The 21,203-nt window shown below is 39.7% G+C and overlaps 1 long non-coding RNA gene across 1 annotated transcript in view; it reads right to left on the bottom strand.

Annotated features, from left to right (window-relative positions):
* The window catches only part of LOC122795522, a 659,862-nt gene extending 639,139 nt beyond the window's left edge, over window positions 1-20,723 (bottom strand). Inside the window, exon 1 of the long non-coding RNA XR_006363827.1 lies at window positions 20,296-20,723. This is a non-coding gene — a long non-coding RNA (uncharacterized LOC122795522). The remainder of the gene's footprint in view (window positions 1-20,295) is intronic.
* Window positions 20,724-21,203: the final 480 nt, after the last annotated feature.

Genomic DNA, 21,203 nt, shown 5'->3' on the forward strand with positions numbered 1-21,203 from the left:
ACTGCGGTGCTGCACTGACATATCATATGCTTGCAATCCTAGGCTCCACCTTAGCAACTTGGCATTTTGCTGGCTGGCTCAATGTAACCATTATAGGGGATTGCGATCCGTAACTACAGTGAATTTTCCTCCCTACAGATAAGGCTGCGGTTTCTGCAGTGCCCACACTATGGCTAGACACTCCTTTTCTACAGCTGCATAGTATTCCTCCTTGGGTTGGAGCCTAAGACTGAGATAAACCCCTGGGTGCTCTTCTCCCTCTGACGAAACTGGCTAAGTACAGCCCCCACCCCATGGTTTGAAGCATCCACCTGCACAACAAATTATTTGTTGTAATTTGGACTGACTAACACAAGGGGGTCCTCCCAAAGCTCCTTTAAGCTTCTGGAATGCCTGCTCACATGCTGGAGTCCACACTACCTTATCTGGCCTGTTTGTCCTTGTCAGGTCTGTGAGGAGAGCAGCTATGGTACTATAACTGAGGACCAACTTTCTGTAGTACCCTGTTGTCCCTAAAAATGCCCTCACTTGATTTTGGTCACAGGTGCAGGTCATGCCTGAATGGTTTCCACGTTGGGCAGTTCTGGCCTGATCTTACCACTCCTCACTCTATGTCCTAGGTAGGAGACTTCTGCCATACCAACCTGACATTTCCTGGGCTTAATGGTCAATCCTGCCCTCTGTAGTCTGCCCAGCACCTCCCTGACATGCTGAAGGTGCTCTTGCCAGGAATGGCTGTAGATGGCAATATCATCTAGGTAAGCAAGGGCAAACCCTCCTGCTCCTGCTAGGATATGATCTGCCAGCCTCTGGAAAGTCATTGGAGCATTTTTCATCCCAAAGGTCATCTTTGTGAATTCATACAAGCCAAAAGGGAGTCACAAAGGCTGTCCTCTCTCTAACACTGGGAGTCAAGGGCACCTGCCAGTAACCCTTGGTAAGATCAGTGGTGGTAAGATACTTAGCCCCACCAAGCTGCTCTAGGGCTTCATCTGTCCTAGGCATGGAGTAAGCATCTGACTCTGTGTATGTATTTAATTTCCTTTAGTCCACACAGAGCCTGGTGCTGCCATCCTTCTTAGGTATCAGCACCACTGGAGAGGCCCAGGGACTGCTAGACTCCTGAATTACCCTGAGTTCCAACATTTCCTCCCTCAGAGTCTGTTTGACTCTCTCAGGCACCGTATAAGGAGCATGCCTAATAGGCATTTGGGGTTCTGTATCCATATGGTGCTGCACCAGGTGGGTGCACCCTGGTTTCTCCATGAACATGTCCCCAAACTCCTGTAACACTGCTTGGATTTATCAAACCTAGGTAGAGGATAGCTGCTGGAACATTGCTACCCCTTCCACTGAGGTGTCAGTCCAAGCCTCACTGAGATCAGTCACCAGATCTCTATCAGACTCCTCCTGCCATCTACTGCAAATACTCAGCACAAGGGCCTCCCTAGCATGGTAAGGATTCATCATGTTAACATGGTACAGTTTGTGCCCCTGCCTTCTGCCTAACAGTTCTACCATGTAGTTAACATCACTGACCTTCCTTACCACCTTGTAGGGTCCTTCCCAAGCTGCCTGCAGCTTGTTGTGTCTGACAGGAATGACAACCATTACCTGCTGCCCTACAGCATAGTCTCTAGTTCAAGCATTCCTGTCATACCAGATCTTTTTCTGTTGTTGGGTTTCTGCCAGGTTCTCCTGGGCTATGCCTATGAGTTCCCTGAGCCTTGTCCTGAGGTTTAGGAAATATGCTACAACAGACTCCTTGTGGGATTCACACTCACCCTCCAACTCATCTCGAATTAAATCTAGAGGCCCCCTCACACTATGCCCGTACAACAACTCAAAGAATGAAAAAACCTGTGGATTACTGGGAACCTCTCTGGAAGCAAACAACAGATGGGGTAAATATTTGTCCCAGTCCCTCTTAAGCTCATATGCAAATGCCCGTAGCATGGTCTTGAGTGTAGAGTATAATCTCTCAACAAGACCATTAGTCTGGGGGATGGTAAAGGGGGACTTTAGGTACTTCACCCCACAGTACTTCCACAAAAAAGTCAGCAGGTCTGACATGAAATTGGCACCTATGTCAGTCAGTATTTCTTTTCGGAAACCTACCCTGCTGACAATCTCTAACAAAGCATTTGCCACCTTTCTGCCTCAGTGAAAGACAGAGCCACTGTCTCAGGATATCTGGTAGCATAATCTACTACCACTAGGATATACTTTTTCCCTGTGGAACTTGTGGTACTCAGAGGCCTCACAATATCCATATGATCTGCAAAGGGAATATCATGGGCTATGGTTAGAAGTGCCAGACGGTAGGCTCTAGGCACTTATAACTGCTGTATTCTCTCACACTCTAGCCTTCCCTCAGGGGTCCACTCTCTGTACAGTAATCCTTTGCCCCAGTATACAGATTCACCCTTCCCTTGAGAATCAGGTACATCCCTAGCTACCGGCCTCAGGCCTTGTAATGTAGGGTCTGAAAGCTGAGCATGTTTCAACTCTCTCTTTGCAACTCTTCCCAGCTCCCCTTCCACAGGAAGTCTGGTATCCTCTGACAATGGTGCCTCACTGTCAGCCTGGGTACTACTACTCACATCTGCCCTTGCAGTCACGCTGTCAAAGGAAACAGCAGTACCCACAAGCAACTGTGGCTCACCTTTAGTCTCACTGCTATGGGTTAGCTCCCTCACTGAAGTAACCACCTCACCAGTCCTGGCTGTAAGTCTGGGTCTCCCCCAGGCTACCAGACCCATATGCTTGTCTCCAAGCCTGTCTCCATATAACTGCATGATCACACAGTACTGCATTATCAAAATCCTTCCCTATCAGGACATCTGCAGGATGGTAGTTTGGTACCCTTGCTGTCTCAAGACAACTTATTGTTGGCAATTTGTCGTTCCCACTTACTGGCTCTCCCACCTTTTGTTCCCCACCTTGCCTCTGTGGGCATCTATATGCTACATGGCACCACTAGTTGCAGTTAAAACATTTAACCATAGGTACCTGGACTAGTGGCATCCCCTGCTACTGGCAGATTCTGTTGGGGCAGTCTGGGCTCCCACCATGTGTTCCCTTAGACCCATGAGCAGCAGTGGGTGCCCCTTTCCTGTGCAGTGATGCCCTGCTTGCTAGGTATAGGTCTCCCTTCTTCCCCAACTCATCTCCAGTAAGGCATTGTCTATCAGCTAACCAGACCCTCAAGTCCTCAGGAAAAGTGCTAAGGGCATGTTCCCTCACCAAAATGTCTGCCAGCCCTTCAAAAGTGGTGACTTGACATCCACTCACTCACCTATGAAAATAAGTGCTTAGTTCAGCTACATATTTACATACATTTTCATCTGCCTTCCGTCTATGTTCACAAAACTTTTTCCTATAAGTTTCAGGTGTTACCTTAAAAAATTCTAGCAAACAATTCTTTACAACATCATAATTTAAAATGTCATTATCAAACAGTTTGGACAGAACAGTCACAGCTTTACCATGGAGTAAGGGGATCAGGAATTGTACCCAGAGGCCTTGGTTAACATTATACTGTTTACATACCCTTTCAAACATATGAATGATACTATTAAAATTATCCTGCTCTGTAAATTGTGGAAGGAATGTACTGATCTTTCTTGCGTCTGGGGTTCAGTTACTCCCTTCCCCATTACCTCCATGACTCTAACGAATACTCAGCATCTCTTTTTCATGTTCCCTCTGTCTCTCCTTCTCCTCAGCTTCCAGGTGTCTCAGTCTCTCTGCTGTTTCCATTTCTAAATGCTTGGTCTCTAACTCCAGAAGTATTTTTAAGTTCTCTGTGACAAGGTTGAGCTGCCCATTCTCTGAGTGTTGTACATCTCCACGGCCAGTCTGATCATCCTCCTGTTTGCTATTTTCTGATACAGCTGTGACTAAAGCTGCAATCATGTCTGCTTTAGTCAGGTTTCCATGCACCACTCCTTTAGCCTGGCACATCTTAGCCAACTGGCTCCTTGTCAGCTTGCCATACTCCTCTGCTGACATGCTTTCCTGCTCTCCCTGACTAACTAACCTAACAAACAAAATAAAACAATTGTGATCTGAACTCTGAATGTTCACTGCATGGCTGATTTAGAGTACAAACACCTTCAGTGACCACTGTACACAAGCTACAGGAATTCAATATCCACACCACAACAATCCAATTAATATGTGATGTGGCTGTCTCACCACTATCAAACAATTAATATGAGATGTGGCTATCCCACAACTGCTACCAATTGATATGTGGGGGCTACCAGACTCCCAGAAGAGCTAAGTGTCTGAATGTTCTGTGATATACTTTGTGCCGTACTTTTGAACTATTACTTTTTAATTGCATTTTTACTGCTTCCCAGAAAAGTAAAGTAAATGTCCTGGCATTATTGGGTGTGCACAGATAAAAATCAGTAACAGTTTTATAGATACACGCACACTCGCACATGCGCACACAATCATAAGCCATAGATTTATTTATTTATTTTTATTTATTTATTTTACATTTGTTTGCCGGACTGGTCTGACTGGATATATTTCCATTTTCAGCAGAGGCCCGGGGAGAAAAGCTCCACATAGAGACAAAACACGGTTACATTATATATATAAAAATAAGTAACAGGTTAAACATGATTCTAGACTACATTACAGAAATTCTACTTACATACTATGTAGAGAAACACAATTAAGTTATGGTTATAGAAATACAAAATAGAAAGGTTCTGTAACAGTAAAACATTTGTGGCAAGTGTAAAGCACATTCAGGAAATTACTTTTACATCCAAAATTCTTTAATGGATTGTAATAGTTCCTACTTGTAAAAGGAGATTATGAGAGAAGCTTCTCAAAAAGTAGGTAGTAGAGGGAGAATAGAAAGAAGGTGTTAAAGAGAGAGAGAAAAAATTGTGGAAGTCACAAAATTTAGTCAGGATTGATGCATGGGCATAACCAGTGTATTTTAGGGTGTTTTTAAGGTTTTGTTTAAAAAGAACAGGGGAGGGAATGGAAGTTAGAGCAGTAGGTAGGAGATTCCAATATTTACCAATGGTATTGGAGAATAGGGAGTCACCAGCGATGTTATTAGACTTAGTTAACCTCACTAGAAGTTTGCTTGAAGAGTGTAATGAATTTAGGTTAGTATAAGGGGTAATAAGGTTAGAAAGTATAGGTGTGTTATTAGGTTGGTAAAATATCCTACGGGCAAAGGTGAGTTGGGAAAGTATCAACATGTTTTTTAGTTCAAGCCAGTGGAGTTGCTGTAGGTTCTGACAGTGGTGAGTTCTAAATTGGTTTCCGGTAGCAAACCTGGCAATACTATTGTATCTATTAGCCAGTTTAGAGAGATTATTTTTCTTTAGGTTAGTGTATATAGGTGAAGCATAGAGAAGAGTGGAAATAAGATGAGAGTGGGCAAGTGTAGCTTTGGCTATAGGAGTTAAGAACATTTTAATTCTGTAGAAGGAGCCCAGTTTTCTATTTACAGTTTTGATAGTGTTATTAATGTGATTATCAAAGGTAAGGTTATTGCCTATAGTGACACCTAGCAGCTTGGTGGTAGAATCAGGGGATATATGTGTGCCATTTTTGGATAAGATAGAGAATTCTATTGGGGAGGACTTAATAGTAGGCTTAAAGAGCAAGAGTTTGTTTTTTTTAGCATTCAAAAGGAGGCAGCGTTTTAAGAACCATGCCTCTACTGCGTTAAATACATTTTGTGTTAGTGTTTGTAATTCCGAAATGGTTTTAGCAGAACATATGAGTGTAGAATCGTCTGCGTATTGTATGCATGTAGCTTGAGGTATAGCTACTTGTAGGTCGTTTATGAATAAGGAGAATAGAAGAGGTCCAAGAATAGAGCCTTGGGGGACACCAAGTGAGACCCGCAGAAGAGATGAGAGTTTGTTATCCCAGAGAACTGCCTGTTTCCTATTGCTGAGGTAGGAAGTGAACCAGCGAATAGCCTTGGGTTCTAAAGAAAGAGATTCTAGGGTTTTTATGAGCAGGGGGTGGTTAACCATATCAAAGGCTTTTGACAGGTCTATAAAGAGTGCTGATGAGAGAATATTATTGTTGCGGTTTTTATTGATGAAATCAGTAAAGGATAGGGGAGCTGTGGTGGTACTATGAAATGGCCTAAAACCGTGCTGGCAGTTAGCTAGTAAGTTATGTTGAGTTAAGTGACCCATTAACTGATAGTGAATACATTTCTCCATAATTTTTGCTAAGGGTGACAAGAGTGCTATAGGCCTGTAATTAGAATACTCAGTACAGTTGCCTCCTTTATGTAAGGGGATAATGTGTGAGATTTTCCAGATATCAGGGATGGTTTCTTCACTAATGGTTCTGTTTATAAGGATGGATATGGGATAGGCCACTGCATCAGCTGCTTTTTGAAGGTATTCTGATGGTAGCTGATCAGCAGAGGGGGTACAAGGTTTAAGTTTTTGGATAAGTTTTTGGATAAAGGTGGTAGAGATGGGTTGTAGTTGGAAAGTAGGGAGATTTGAAGATGTGTAGCTAGGGACGCTAGACTTGTCAATGGAAAGGTGAGAGGCTAGTGAGTTAATGGTATCGGTAAAAAAGGAATTAAAGGCATTAGCAGTTTCATGTGTTGTATTCTTTTCAGACCCTGATGGAGAGGGTGTACTAGTCTGGCCTGGGTGTAGTAGTATTTAAGGTTGACCAGAACCTTTGGGGATTGTTGTGATTAATTTGCTGCAGTTTACTATAGTAGTTCTTTTTGTCTGTAAGTATGGCTTTTTTAGTACTATTTCTTAAGTGTCTAAAGGTTTGTTGATCAGAGGGTGATTTGCTAGCTCTCCACTTTGCCCATGTTTTGTTTCTTAGTAATAATTTTTATCTTGTTTCTTTAGTTAGCCAGGGGGCAGGCTTAGATTTGACTCTAATAGATCATTTTGGTGCATGCTTATCAAGGATTGTTAAGAATTTGGCATTAAAATATTTAACAGCATCTTCAAGTGGGAGAGTTTTTAGAGGGTTCCAGTTGTAGGCATTTAGTTCAGTTTTGAATAAAAGTAGGTTAAAGAGTTTATTACTTCGTGAGATCGTATAGGTTGGGGTGTTAGTAGTAACACTCTTTTGTCTTATGATGTAAGTTAAAGTATGGTCACTTACATCATCAGGCAAAGTACCTACTAGATAAGTTTGTTGTTGTTTGTTAATAAGAATCCAATATAATATACTTTCTTTGTTGTTGGGTTTAATGATTCTAGTAGTGGTGTTTATTGTCTGAGTAAAGCCATAAAGATTAATGTGCGAGGAAGGGTTGTCTGTATTGATTGAGGACCAGTCATAGTTAAGATCTCCTAATATGATAGTTTCTTGTGGGTAAGTAGAAGACACCCAACTAAGGATATTTTCTATTATGGTAGAGTTATTTCCAGGAGGTAGATAGATACAGATAATATAGATTGACTTGTTTGGGTTTAATTGTAGTTTAGAAATAAGGAGTTCAGCCTTAGTATCCTGCAGTGGGTTATAGGGTACTGAGGAGATGTGTAGTCCAGTCTTAAACAGCAGTGCTACTCCCCCACCTTTATGTGTAATGCGGTCCAGTCTCTGTATATTGTAACCTGGGGGAATTATTTCATTATCTTTAGTACAAGGTTTTAACCAAGTTTCAGTTAGACAGAAAATATCAAAGGAGTGATTTTCAAGGAGAGTGTAGAGATGGGTGACCTTGTTGTTAATACTTCGGATATTAAGATGTCCTATAAGTAAGGCATTAGAATCAGTGGTTAGTGTTGGAAGGGTGGAGTTTGTGATAATATGTCTTGTTTCAGCAGAGATATTAGTGGGTCCTGGGTTAGGATGTATGTCACCATCTTTTAGGGTTGAAGTTTTAAATTGTAAAGATGGTTTACAGGAGAAAGTGGTTAGATACTTTAGACTCCTTAACATTGGATTATTTCATTTAATATGTGAAAGTCGATGGTATTTGGCTAGGAGGTAGTTAGAGGTGGATGTGATGTTTAAATGAGTCAATTTTTGGGTAGTAAAATCAATGGCTGTTTGTTTGAGAAAGTAATTGATGTGGTAATTATTTGCCTTTTCATAAGCGGTAAGGAGATAAGACAGTGTGAGAACTAGAGAAAGTATGAGTAAGAGTATTAGCTTGGCTAGGTTGCTTTTAGTTATAGGAGTCTTAGGCAGGGTACTGTTAGTTTTGGAAGACATACTGCAAAGAAGAGTTATGGAACCTTACAGAAAAAGAGTTATGATATAACTACAATATAAATTATGGGAGGGTATGGTCTTTGTTAGGAAGTAATAGCTACAGGTATATGAGTAAGGTAAGACAGTATAGGAGAGGGTTGTTTGGAAAGTAGAATAGGTGAGATGAGGTGGAGTTATGTCAATTGGTAGATTGTTAGGGTAGGTTGTTTTCAGGAGGGGGTGTGGTGAGGGAAGTATAAGCGTAGGAGCACGTGGGGTGGGTGGGATAAGGGGGTAGGGAGGGGAGCGAAGCAGGGTAGAACCAGCTAGTGGAGAGTGCGGAGCCAATCAGTCCTTTCAGTGAAGCTAAGCACAGAAGTCGCTTAGCAAGGTAAGAAAACTCCTTATTATGGGAACGTATTATTAAAGTTACTACTACAGTTAGTGTACAAAGTTAAGGTAAGAAACACCTTATTGAGGGAAATATAGTAATTCAGTTAATACAAATCCAGCAACGTCTTACTATATAAAGTAGAGTCTACTGTAAGATCTCATGGTTAGATATTATGCCTAAACCAGAGGGTAGCGTTAGGCAGTACAGAGATCCAGGACAAAGTGAATTAAATGCTAGCAGACGTTGTGTACTGCTGCCCTCTAGAGGCATATTGGAGAAAGGAATTCAACTATAAATATTAGAATAAAACATAACTAGCAACTGCAAGGAAGGGAAAAAGGAATAAAAAAACGGCCTCAGTTAGTTCAGCGAGTGTGCTGATCCTGTTTAAACTACTGTAGCAATATTACAAGACAAAAAAATGCACATACAGCAAATTCTGTAAGGCTATCAACTATAGCCAACACTGTGAGGTAGAAGGGATGTGTCCTGGGTGTCCACGCTATAGTGGCCTGCCTTGTAGCTTCAGAGAAACCTTGTGAAAAGTAGCAGGGAGGGGGACAACCCGATTAGGAACGCTGGGCTTCCAGGCTAGAAAGGAAGAGAGAGAGGGAGGTTATGAGTAATGGTAGAATTACATACAGGGATAGAGAGAAAGAGAAGGGAAAAAGAAGTGCAAGAGTAGATGTGAGCTCAAGTAAAAGGCAATATAGGTAACTTTCAGTAATTACAGCAATCAGATACATAGCATTAGTACAGTTATCAAAAGTTTAAACAGTAAGGCACATTTTGTTTGTCTTCGCCTAAACAAGACAGTCGGATGCACACTCTCATACTATTCCCACTTACGCGAATGTTCAGGATAGAAAGATGGTATTACAGAGCCCAAATACAGAGCATTTATGGTATTATCCAATGTTTCATAACAAACACCCTTTCGGTATCCTTAGCCAAAAGATGAGACAGTCGCAAGGATACTCGTGCACTGTTCCCACTTATTATTAGCAACAAAAACCCCTTCTCAACATCAAGAGCTTAACATAACACCCAACCTTCTAGCAAATCAGTATAAGCATGACAAAACAGTATTACCTACCTATTGTACAACACTATAATAATTTAATCAGGCCCAAAACACTTGTAAATATTCAATAAGCCGATGCTAGGCATGAAATAACATAGCAGTTCTAGCATGAAAACACAGTATTAAACACGTGAATTATGGCAGTACAATAATTTAAACAGGGCCACAACACTTGTGCTAGGCATGAATTAAGGAACAGTAGGTCAAAATATCAATCCAGCTTTCCTTAATATGGACTAGTATATTGAAGATAGACATAATAGGAGGACCAAATAAAAGCAATAAAGCAGAAACACCGTGTAAAAATGATAATAACAGTAGTTACAATAAAGAATACTGTAGTTTTAATACACACATATGTACTTACGGGCAGCACACCACGTGGACAACCAAGGAGACGCCTTAAGTGGGAAGATAAAGGTTTAAAAATGGTGCCGCATGGGAGAGCTAATACATATAGCGTTTGGGATAGAGGTGAGGGGGGGAGAATGCTGTACTTATACCAATTAGGGAGGAGGGCTATACTAGGGGGTAGGGTCTTGCAATACCTCGAACCAGCTAGTGGAGAGTGCGGAGCCAATCAGTCCTTTCAGTGAAGCTAAGCACAGAAGTCGCTTAGCAAGGTAAGAAAACTCCTTATTATGGGAATGTATTATTAAAGTTACTACTACAGTTAGTGTACAAAGTTAAGGTAAGAAACACCTTATTGAGGGAAATATAGTAATTAAGTTAATACAAATCCAGCAACGTCTTACTATATAAAGTAGAGTCTACTGTAAGATCTCATGGTTAGATATTATGCCTAAACCAGAGGGTAGCGTTAGGCGGTACAGAGATCCAGGACGAAGTGAATTAAATGCTAGCAGACGTTGTGTACCGCTGCCCTCTAGAGGCATATTGGAGAAAGGAATTCAACTATAAATATTAGAATAAAACATAACTAGCAACTGCAAGAAAGGGAAAAAGGAATAAAAAAAATAGCCTCAGTTAGTTCCGCGAGTGTGCTGATCCTGTTTAAACTACTGTAGCAATGTTACAAGACAAAATTGCACATACAGCAAATTCTGTAAGGCTATCAACTATAGCCAACACTGTGAGGTAGAAGGGATGCATCCTAGGTGTCCACACTATAGTGGCCTACCTTGTAGCTTTAGAGAAACCTTGTGAAAAGTAGCAGGGAGGGGGACAACCCGATTAGGAACGCTGGGCTTCCAGGATCAAATTCTGTAAGGCTATCAACTATAGCTAACACTGTGAGGTAGAAGGGATGCATCCTGGGTGTCCACGCTATAGTGGCCTGCCTTGTAGATTCAGAGAAACCTTGTGAAAAGTAGCAGGGAGGGGGACAACCCGATTAGGAACGCTGGGCTTCCAGGGGGCAGCACACCACGCGGACGACCAAGGAGACGCCTTAAGTAGGAAGATAAAGGTTTAAAAAAAAAAATGATGTTGCCAAACAATAGCAGGGTAAGCCACTTTTATTTACCTTATTGAGGAGCAATGCATAACTGTCACTATCCCTGATTTCACAGACTGTCCCTGATTTTGCCTCATAATTTTGCTCTGTCCCTCAAAACATTTAATTTGCTGGTAAATCATTCATTACAGACAGTCAATAAATCCAGATATCATAAGTTCATACTTGTTATTATCCAAAAATACATGTTGATCCAAAATGTGTTATTTTAATAACTTTTAAGTGAATTAGAAAATATATTTAAAATGAGTTTCTGACTTTGAGATTTTATTCTGTTATTATTTTTGGCTTTTTGCTTTGGCTGGAATTCTTCAGCAAATATATTGAGAGTTATAGTATCTAGTATTCTGCCAGTATTTATAAAACTCCCTGAAAGAGAAAACCATCCCTGAAGATCATAAACATCAGTTCCTTTTAAAATCTAAGGTATGTACTGAGATAGGTCACTCTGGGCTGCTGATTTCTAATGCTTACCTTGCTCATGTTCATAATCAGCTTTATTCTAACATTGTCATATCACAGCCCTACTCAGGTTAAAGTATGCAATCAGAAAATTAATACATTGTTTTGATCATTTTTCCCCAACCAACAGCAGCTTTCGTAGAGCCCCCAAATAGGCAAGTATGATTAAGACCCACCCCCACCTTTGCTGCAACCTCAGGTATTGTAGGTAAAGCTGGCTATGTTGGTAGTTTTGTTGGAGACAGAATGTCCACTAGGAGGACTTAACTAAGCCAGGGGCACTATGTCAGTGGTAAAATATTTAATGGAATTGTACAGATAAGACCAATCCAAACCTAGGCGCAGGACCAAGTAAAAATAAAAAGGATTTATTCCAAGTAAATAACGATTCGTTATTTACTTGGAATAAATCCTTTTTATTTTTACTTGGTCCTGCGCCTAGGTTTGGATTAGTTTTATCTGTTGATTTCCTGGTTTGAAGTGCCGTTCGTGTATTCATTTAATGGAATTGTGACGCCTGTTACAAAACACTGTTATGATAACCAGAGAAATCTTTGAATTTTAAAAGCACTAAAAATAAAGAGTTATTATTACCCCACCACCCTCAGTTTAAGTACACACGATTGCTGAAATAGCTTTAGCTGATTTGACAGATATGCTATGAAGTGGCAAAATAAGTAAACATTCTGTTGTTGGGGCCCCCAGTGACAGCAGGGTTTGCTAGTGCCTAAAGCTAGCTATGGTTCGCAACTCATCTTGAATAGCGTTCCTTAGTCTTACAATATAAATTATTTGATTATTACACAATCCAGACAGCCACATAGTCCATGTATCAATTTTCTCTCTTTGTTAAGGTTCCCATTACTGTTTCACTGATTTCAATGAGTTGTAATAACTGTGCAAGTTTTCTACTGTACATGAATGCACGTAGTTTCCATAAGATATATGAATAGAACATTTCTACATTGGATAGCAGAATGGCAAAGAAGCGAACATTAAAAATGCAAAAAAATAATGCCTGAAACACAGAAGAGTAAAAAAGGTAACTACAAATGTTTTTTGCAGGGAGGCAAGGCCCCTTCACCACTAATATGAGGAGGCAAGCCTCTACACACCTTGAAACTTATATATATATATATATATATATATATATATATATATATATATATATATATATATTGACTCCATGGTCGCACTAACTCAAAGAAAAGGGAAATCTCCCAGAAGTAAGGAATTGCTGCCAGCGTATACTTAGAAATCTCAGCAAGAATGATGTTCTGTAGAAAACCCTGATCATCACTCAATAAAATACCTTAGAAGTGTTTTTTACAGTAGTTGTAAGATACTTTTTTAATCATTTGTTTAAAGGAGAACCACACCCACAGACTCAAAAAACATGTTTATTTTATCATGGTTTGGTGTTTCCTACATTTTAATACCACTCTGGGACTCTTTATAGAGCTTTTTAGATATTTTTATACGCAAATTCTGACTCTGACCACATGGGGTCTGGCATCTTGAAATAATTCTGATTGTTTATTCTGCCTCTAAGTATCCCAGAATGCATTGTTTGTCTCCAAAAAATTACATCATGTCTGCCACATTTTCCCTAAAGCTCCTGTCAGTGCACTGATTTTACAGGCATTCACTGCTGTGTTACAGTCGCCTATTTTTGGTTAAAATGTTATTCTTTTTCAATGACTACTTCAAACACAAGCAGTGCAAATGCTACAGAACAGAACTGAAAAGTGCATTTCATTGCTGTTTCTTTTTAGAAATGCTAACTTGATTTATTTTGTGAAGGCTGAAATCTAGTTCTTCAAGGTATCTCCCCTCCCCCTTCACACCTACCTTCCCTAGCTGTTAAAGAGATAAGGGTAATTTGACCCATTATCTGCATGTGATTGACAGCTCACAGCAGGTGAACAGACTAATGTACTATTTTCTTGTCAACATTTCCTTCCTTACAGTGGGAGGCTTTTTTGTTGCACACCTCCTGTCAAATTTAGGAACAAGCTCCAAAGTACTGGGAATAATCACTGCTTTGCGAAGCATCAAACTTCCACTTATTTTTCCTTCCTAGTTGGTTAAATAGCTAACAAATGATACACTATAAACACACACACTTGCCCCCAGCTTGCATTCACACACACACACACACACACACACACACACACACACACACACACACACACACACACACACACACACTTGCCCCTTGCTTGCATTCACACACACACACTTGCCCCTTGCTTGCATACACACACACACATACACACACACTTGCTCCATTGCTCTACAAAGATGTAAACTTGGATTCAAACCCAGCTATTGCCATGCATGCATGTCCAGCAAAGACGGCTGCTTAGCACTTGCCATTATAGTTTGATAGAGAGATTTATCATAAATTGATTACTGGCTTCAAAAATGCAGCCTCCCAAATCCCAGAACTGGCAACTTCTTCAAAAGATTTCACATAAATCTGTTATAGACAATCAACAGAAGTGAGACTTTTGTTCACCCTTATAGGGTGTAGGGGGCTGGGCAAGGCAGCGCTGTCATCACAATGTGGGAGGTCCACTGGCTCTTCTACAGAGCATGCAAATCAGGCAGTGCTTACATCACTTTGGGGGAGGAAACGTCCCTGTAACTACAGCAAGAGCTCTGGCAGATGTGACATCATCATTTAAGAGCCAGCTAGAGGATTTTCAACATGGTTTTCAAAGTGAAAGTAAAACAGTATGGAAAGGTAGCAAGCCTAAGAGGTAAAACAGTTGAGTGGATTACTTTTTAAAGCTGCTGTTCTGATTTTTTAGGCTGTAGCATCTAATAGGGACTAAAAGAGACAGCAGGTTGAGCAATCTGCTTGAATATCCTGTTGTTGTCCTTTAAGACTTTCACTTATTTTCTATTATTTTGTTAGTGCAATACAGATGATGTCAAATGTGTTAATTGTTGTTAATTTTCTTTATTAGTTTAGTTTTTTAGTTAGTTTAATCTTATTTTAGACATTTAATGTTGAGTCAATTCATTTAGTAATGCAGTTTTCCAACTACCTGTTCATGATCTATGCTTTATTTTTATTCTTTATTTTATTAGATTTTTTTTTATTTTAGTTTTAACATATTTCATTTGTAGTGAGTTCATTTACGTGGACACAACTTTTGGAGGGTTGTATTTTCTGTCTGCAGTGAATGTACAGCAGATATAAAAAGTGTATACACCCCTGATAAAATGCCAGTTTTTTGTGATATAAAAAAAATGACAGCACAATAAATCATTTCAAAACTTTTCTCACCTTTAATGTGACCTATAACCTGTACAGCTCAATTGAAAAACAAACAAATCTGTTAGGAGAAAAAAAAATAAAAAATAAAAAACATACAATACTCTGGTTGCATAATTGTGTACACCCTTCCCTTAAATTAATACTTTGTCGAAGCACCTTTTGATTTAATTACAGCATTCAGTCTTGTTGACTACACACCTGCCATCAATTAAAGATACTCTGATTAACCCCAAATAAAGTTAAGCTGTCCTAGTAGGATTTTCCTGACATTTACTCAGTTGCCTGCTACAGCAAAAGCCATGGTTCACAGAGAGCTTAAAAAGCATCAAAGGGATCTCATTGTTGAAAGGTATCAGTCAGGAGGAGGGTACAAAAAAAGTTCCACAGCATTGGATATACCATGGAACACAGTGAAGACAGTCATCAAAAAGTGGAGAAAATATGGGACAACAGTGGCATTGCAAAGAACTCAATGTCCCTCCAAAATTGATAAAAATACAAGACAAAAATGGGGCAGGGAGGCTGCCAAGAGACCTACAGCAACACTGAAGGAGCTGCAGGAATTTCTAGCAAGTACTGGTTGTGTACTACATGTGACAACAATCTCCTGTATTCTCCATATGTCTGGACTATGGGGTAGGGTTGCAAGACAGAAGCCTTTTCTTACACAGACAAACATCCACGCCCAGATAAAAATTTGCAAAACAATACATCAAGTCTCCCAAAAGCATGTGGGAAAATATTTTATGGTCTGATAAGACCAAGGTTGAACTTTTTGTCCACAATTCCAAAAGGTACGTTTGGTGCAAAAACAACACTTCGCATCACCAAAAAAATACCATCCCCACGGTGTAGCATGGTGGTGACAGTATCATGCTTTGGGGTTGCTTTTCTTCAGCTGGAACTGGGGCTTTAGTTAAGGTAGAGAGAATTATGAACAATTCAAAATACCAGTCACTTTTGGCCCAAAACCTTCAGGCATCTGCTAGAAAGCTGAAGATGAAGAGGAATTTTACCTTTCAACACAACAATGACCCCATGCATACATCCAAATCATCAAAAGAATGGCTTCACCAGAAGAAAATTGAAGTTTTGGAATGGTCCAGCCAGAGCCCAGACCTAAATCTAATAGAAAATCTGTGGAGTGACCTGAAGAGGGCTGTCCACAAGAGATGCCCTCACAATCTGACAGATTTGGATTGCTTTTCCAAGGAAGAGTGGCCAAATATTGCCAAGTCAAGATTTTCCATGCTGATAGACTCCTACCCAAGAAGACTGAATGCTGTAATTAAATCAAAAGGTGCCTCAACAAAGTATCAGTTTAAGGGTGTGCAGACTTATGCAACCAGCATATTGTACATTTTTTTTAATTTTTATATTTTTTTCCCTAACAGATTTGTTTGTTTTTCAATTGAACTGCACAGGTTATAGGTCACATTAAAGGTGGGAACATTTTTGAAATGATTTATTGTGGTCTCATTTTTTTATATCTCAAAAACCTGGCATTTTACCAGGGGTGTGTACACTTTTTATATCCACTGTATTACTTATTTTTTGTTTTTCCTAGTTTGAGTAGCAGTTCTTTAATTGATGGCATGTGTAAAGTGATAACAAATACTTGATGACACAGGTAGGATGAATATAGAAAATACCCACACAGTGCACAAAATGAATGTTTTATCACCTTCTTTATCAGTGTCCATTGTTACAATATGCATGTCTGGCTCTACCATGACTCTGTTGCTTCCAGTATTATTTATTGAGTTACAACACAGCAAGGAATTAGCTGGGTGAGAGATCAACCAAAGAAAAAAAAATAATTTTAAGCATTTTTTTTTTGCAGAGAGTAATCATACCCCATCTAAGAACAAGCACTCCACTGCTAAACCTATACATACCAACTTCATGGTCGCACAAACAAAAATAAGGGAGAAACCTCCCAAAAGAGAGAAATAACTGTTGGGTAAACTTAGAAACCACAACACCAGTTGTTTTAAATGGAAAACATGATCGGGGGTTCAGCTTCACCTACTTGTGCTCAGTTGGTGGTTCCTCTTTCAGTTTGCAGTTAAAAGGTAATAGTGCAGCTAACCCTAACACTAGGTTAAGTGGGTAATCACAGAACAAATGGCATATATTTATATTTGTATACAGACAGCTACAGATACACATGCATACACACACACACACACACACACACACACTTACACACACACAAGTAATAAGTGGAGTACCTCAGGGTTCAGTCCTGGGACCGCTCATTGTTTGGCATCTGCTTCTCTGAAGTACAGGCCAACACTAAGGGACTCTGGCTATCAAAGTTTGCAGATGACTGCAAACTAGGAGCCATTATTGAATCCCCAAATGATGTGGATACTCTACAAAAGAGCCTTACAGAAACAGATGCTTGGTGCCAGAGCCATGGGCTCAAGCTCAATGCCAAGAAATGTATAGTCATCACCTTTGGGAAAAAACATGTACCTGTGAATTGCCAGGTGGCAGTACACTAAACACCGAAGGTGTGATAAGAGACTTAGGGACACAGGTGGACAGTAGTCTCACCTTCGATAACCACATCGCCACAACAGTCAGGAAATCCTTCTATGTGGCACACCTCATCACTAAGGGCTTTTCATCCAGAAAAAAGGAGGTCATTGTCCTGCTGTACTCATCCCTCATTAGACCCATTATAGAATACAACGCCCCATTTGGTATGTACCTCTCAAGACATCTATAACAACTGGAAAGGCCGCAGAAATACCTCACTAAAAAATCACAGGCCTAAAGCAGATGCCCTACGCTGACCACCTTAAAAAACTCCAGCTATACTCTGTCGCATATTGTCTACTCAGAGGCGATCTCTGCTTAACATACAAGGCCATGTCAAACCCAGAGCTGTTGGACATGCTACACTTAAAGAAATCCCAATCCCTCAGAGCCACACGCTTCAGGGATCTAAACCTTGTCATCACAATAAACAAAACATGCTGGAGGGATAGGTTCCTGACCCAGAGACTCCCCAGACTCTGGAACAGACTGCCCATACATGTCAAGCAGAGTGCCTCTTTGGCCCTCTTCAAAAGGAAACTTGACGATTGGATGGGAGAAAGGAAATTCACCCCGGGGAATCACGTCAGCTAGACAGGGTTCCAGGGAGGTAAATAGTGTGGGAAGAAATAGCCAGGGAATTGTTATGGCTAGGCTTGTATAGGCCCTAGGGTTGATAGCCTAGTACCAACCTATGAACCTATGAACAAACACACACACATGTGATAGACATGCATATGTTCAACACATTTATAAACATATATGTGCATATATGCATATTAAAATACATACACATATATAACATACACACATTCATATATAGATAGATACACATATGTACACGCATACACACACACACACACACACACACACACACACACACACACACACACACACACACACATATGCATTTATTTATTTTATTAATTAATTTATTTTTGCTTTGTTGACCAAGACAAAAATGACCACGCGTTTCTACAACTCAACACTTCAGAACGCTAGGCTTCTCAGAAGAATTCAAAGTGAAATTTTATTTCCAAAGACTGAAAATATCTGAAGGAGCTGAACCACTTCCCTCAGCTGTCACAAATGACATGTAACCTAGCTGTAGGTCCAGAGGAAGGGTCTAGATGGTCATTGTTAAAAAATATCAGTCCCACCAACATTTGGTAGACCTAAATATTATGGTTCAGAAATAAGAGAGGATGATGACGTGTTTTCTTTTTTCCTTTATTTTCTTTCTTTTTTTACCTTGTTTAAGTTACTTTTGTTGTTGAGCTCTACATTTCAACAATTCCCTCCTGCCTCCAATGTCTCCAGTACCACCCCAGTTCTACTGACTATATAATTCATTTTGCATATGAAAATTTGTTTTTTAAGGAATTTACATTCAAAATGTGCCAAATTAATATTACCTGGTATTTGTATGGCTTATAGTGCTGGGGTGGAAAAGCTGCCTATTTTGTTTGGGGCTGCAGCAAATGTAAAAAGTGCCTTAGCTCCAAGATGAAGAAGTCTCAGAATGTGTTATTTAGAGCACAGAGACATATCATGCAACCCCCCCCCCCCTCAGAGAATGCAGTTATTTATTTTTTTTTACACTGAAACTTTCTTTTGTAGAATAATACAGTTGAACTGCCAGTTGTGTCAAAGCACAGTTCACCCATTTGTTGTAAATATTTTAGGTGGCAAAGTGGCAAATCTTGGCTATAAATTTGATGCAACATGGATGTGAATGTTTACCAGTATAACTTCCCGATAAACTTTGAACTGTCCTTACAGTTTGAGCAGTACATTGATTTTTCATTTACAAGTCCTGGTCAGACCAAAATCTTTTACGAGATTATTTGAGTTCTGCCATATTAAACCTCTGCATTATAGTTAGAATGAATAAATAGTGTGAACTGCAAAGAACCCAGTGCTGTCAAAGTTAGGTTCATAAGTTTGTACTAAGCTAGCTACCTTTGTGGGACATTTTAAGCCTATCCAATTTCCCTTAAGATGGCAAATCAAACCCTATACCTTGTGTCTGTTAGGTAAACACTTTAACCGTTATGACAACACCTAATGGAAGTTCCTTTTAATATCTGTAATTATATAAAACAGAAAATGAAGTCTGCTTTTAAATGCACTACAACCACACATTTATCTGGATTGTGCAGTAATTTTCCTTTAACCCTACGGACTTACAAATGGCTTTTCATTCATTCAGTGCATATTAGTTAAACTGATTACATGTTTTTAGAAATAGGTACTGTGATACAACGCAACAGAAAGGTCCAGTACCTTACATATACATTATATAGCTGTCCATTTTAAATAATTAAGAAGGACTCTTGTAGAAAATTACAAAAGAATGGCAAGCAGCAATTAATATTAATAATAATAGTAATAATAATAATAATAATAATAACAGCATATTAACTTCCTAACTCTTCTAATTATGTGAAAATTTAATTTTGAATCCTAAAAATCTCATCTTCCACTCAGCTTCATGCTATAAAGGTGTGATGCAAACTCTATTAAACTAACTCTTTTTAAGTAAGAAGAATTGGTTAATAACCATGTCGGAAGTTTCTTAGCTGAAATCGTTAGTAAGTGTTCTACATATTTTACCCATTTGTTCGATGTGAGAGGTAATGTTCCAAATTTTTGAGGGGGACTTTGCATGCTTATAGATAAATATCACAGAGTTTCATTTTTTTATTTTACTTTTTATTTATTTTATTTTTATTTACTTATTTTTACTAAACTCACAAATCATTATGTATCTTAAAACGCAAAAATGTAACTATAACCATCAGCTTGTTTGTTTTGAAAATCAAACGTTAAGAAACGTGTACTTTGGAATGCAGACTTACCAGCTGACATTGCCAACTCCTATCTATGCACCTCTTTCTTTCTTTAAAGCTGTACGAGTATAGTGGTTTTGGTGCTTTACTCCGATAGAAATCTCCAGTGGTCTTTTGATCATCCTTTAACTGACCAATGGGAGAATAAGTCTTCTCGTTAAGGCATTTTCTTTCCACTCCTGTGCCGGACTTTAGCCCATAAATGTTGTTCTCCGATGGTGCACACGACCTTCCTGTTACATCACAAGTTTCCGTACCGTTTTCATGGTATTTTCTTGCGTTACCCACTTGCCACAAAACTTTCGCGCATGCGAAAGTGTTCGCTTTTATGCCCCAGCCTCTACTCCCACCCTAGTTATTCGTTGTTACCTTAGGTGACCCTTTGTGCTGCTGGACTTGCTTCCTTGCACAGTGTCCTCCCAGCCCCCAGTGGACATTTTCACCCATAATCTTCATGGTTTCCAGTCTTGTATGTGTGTGAAGCTGAGATTTAACTGTTCTGACAGCATTCCTTTCAGGGATGTCCCTTGTTTGCCGCTAACCATCGGACTGCCTGAAGTTGCACCCAATGCTTCTCAACTGTCCAAATTTTCACAGAATTTCCAGATTTTTGCGTCATATTTTTGTCTGCTCCTCATAAAATGTGTGGCTTTCTGGCAAATCATGGAATGATTTGGGGATTAAAGTCACTAAATGATGTCATACATTTGAGTTTCAAACTTCCTGTCCTTCCGAAAATGCACGCTAACACAAATCCTGTTATTGTAGCAACGTTCTAACTTTATAACAGCAATATTTAAAAACGTGTCCCTATTTTGGGGCCGTTGTTCCCCCCATTATGTCAGGTTTTGCCCAGTTTTCTTGCTCTAAGAGACTGAAAGGTATGATCGCACCTTATAAATGCGCATTAATTCTTT

Source organism: Protopterus annectens, chromosome 2.part2 (genome assembly GCF_019279795.1).
Source record: "Protopterus annectens isolate FY-2018-M chromosome 2.part2, PAN1.0, whole genome shotgun sequence".
Taxonomy (NCBI): Eukaryota; Metazoa; Chordata; order Ceratodontiformes; family Protopteridae; genus Protopterus; species Protopterus annectens.